The sequence below is a fragment of the Atta colombica genome, unplaced genomic scaffold (genome assembly GCF_001594045.1).
Source record: "Atta colombica isolate Treedump-2 unplaced genomic scaffold, Acol1.0 scaffold242, whole genome shotgun sequence".
NCBI lineage: Eukaryota > Metazoa > Arthropoda > Insecta > Hymenoptera > Formicidae > Atta > Atta colombica.
The window spans coordinates 63,249-65,466 of record NW_017259341.1 but is presented as its reverse complement, the minus strand read 5'-3'; the positions used below and the strand labels follow the sequence as shown (position 1 = coordinate 65,466).

The 2,218-nt window shown below is 33.0% G+C and overlaps 1 protein-coding gene across 9 annotated transcripts in view; it reads left to right on the top strand.

Moving 5' to 3' along the window:
• The window catches only part of LOC108688841 (plasma membrane calcium-transporting ATPase 3), a 95,797-nt gene that overhangs the window by 53,805 nt on the left and 39,774 nt on the right, over positions 1-2,218 (top strand). The gene's annotated exons all lie outside the window — the stretch shown is intronic.

Below are 2,218 nucleotides of genomic sequence, written 5' to 3'. Positions count from 1 at the left end.
ATATATATATATATATATACCACAGGATTAATAACAGTTTATGTCGACTCCCGAAGAATGTTACCTTCTATGCAAGCTCGCGTGATTGTTTCACTTTGGTCCGGAATAGAAATCTTTAATGAACCTGTAAAGTAATCTCGAAGTAACTGTTACATATAAAATTCAATTATATTCGTATTAACAAGTTGGGCCTGTATAATTATAAAATTATAAATTAATTAACGAATTGGCAGTCTAATTGGATAATTATATATAGATACTAAAATAAAAAAAGATAATCACAATTGTATCCGTATCAGACTAGAGATTGATATTAAGATTGAATTGAAATTTAACCAACCAAAACAAAATTTATTAAGCTTGATATTAGTTTTCTTCTTCTGATTGTTAAATTCCATTTTAATTTCTAATTTGATGCGGGCTTTAGAATTCTCATAATCAGCATATAATACGTTTATATTAAAATAAAGTCATCGTGATGGCGAAAATTTCAATAAAAATGTAAAATAATTTTAGAAATGATTCTATTTCAAAAATTACTTAATACTATAATTGACAGCAATTATATCGTTTCTCCGATCATAAATCACCAACAGTCATGATCAAATGTAAATGGTCACGCACGCTAAGATGAACCCCATCCCGGGTATTCCCTCGCTCCTCCAACCTGTAAGTAATTTGGCCTTAATCGTTGCATGATTACAGCCGTCTTGGAAATCTACTTACTTGTTTGTATAAGCGGTGTCGAGCCGGCGGCAGCGGGCATTATGTTGTCGCAAGCACTAATCGAAGTTTGATGCATAGCGCACGATCTTGAATATTCAACAAGACAGATTGGAAAAAAAACAAGAGCTTATTTAGCTTAATAACGCGATTATTTGATAATTAATTTAAATTGAGTATGAGGAACAATCCAAAGAGGATCACGCGATCAATAACACTTATTAACACACGCTCTTTCACTCGATTCGTTGAATTTACGCGATTTCTCAGCGTTCTTTCTTTCTCTTTCTTCTCTTCTTTTATTCTTACATCGCCTTTTACCTCATCTTGTTCCTTATTCTTTTTTCTTTTCCATATATATATACACATGTACACAATCATGCCCGACTAGATATGACTCTCTATAGTGACTCTAATTATCTACACCTGTCAATGAAATCAACGTAATCTTGATGAGGATCAGTCTTTGATGCTGTAAGCAAGGAAAAAATATTTTCATTGAGAAAGAAAAGATAAATTTTTGTTGACAGAAAAGGGTTACAGTATTGGAATTTTGAAAACTCATGACATAGTTTTAAAGAGTACATATAATTAAAAATAACATAGAAGGAAAAGTAAAGTTATGCACATATATTTACTATTCTAATTAAAATCAATTTAGAATTTTAATCCTCCATCTCTAATTTCGGTTTTTTAGACACGAATAAAACTTGACTCTCAAATTTCTTCTTTATTTTTGTTCAAATTTCAAAATTTCAAGATTTTAACATTTGAGTTAAAAAAAACTATTTGGTAATATAATGGAGATGTTGAAAAATAATCCTGAATTTTTCTACATTTTTTGAAATCTAAAACAGTAAAAAAATTTGAACAGAAAATACTCAGATTGCAAAAATGGAGGGATTAAAAATATGATTGCAGAGGATTAAAAGTGCTCTACTGAAAAGTTATTAATTTTGAAAAATGTCACTTTTCTATCAATGTAGCGAAATATTGAGAACGAAAAGATATAAAAACTTTTTTATTTGCTTGCTGTATTTGAATTTAAAATCTAAACTCGCTGATTATAATAGTTTCGATCATTCGTACTACTCTTTCGCATTAATACCTTTTTCTCTCTCCTCTATATTTCTCTTTTTTTTTTCTTTTTTTTTTTCCTTCAAGCTGACAGCTCCTAATACGCAAGAGAAGCACGGTTCGAATGCTGCCGCATGCGAGAAGCTCGCCGGTGTAACAGGCGAGCGGGTTAATCTCGCGTCAAGAATATACACGCTTTTTGCCGCTACTCTGTGTATGCGAGCCGAGGGCACTACTAAAATGCTACACGAGCGGAAGGGTCAGCTAGCCAAAGGTTACAGGGAGTGTTCTCTCGCGAAGCTTTTACTGCCGTGTATGTAGTACAGTACATGTATCCACTTGTATAACACAACGGTACCAGCCTGGCTATTCACGTTATTAGTATGCGTGCGTGCGTGCGTGCGTGCGGCGCGCGCAC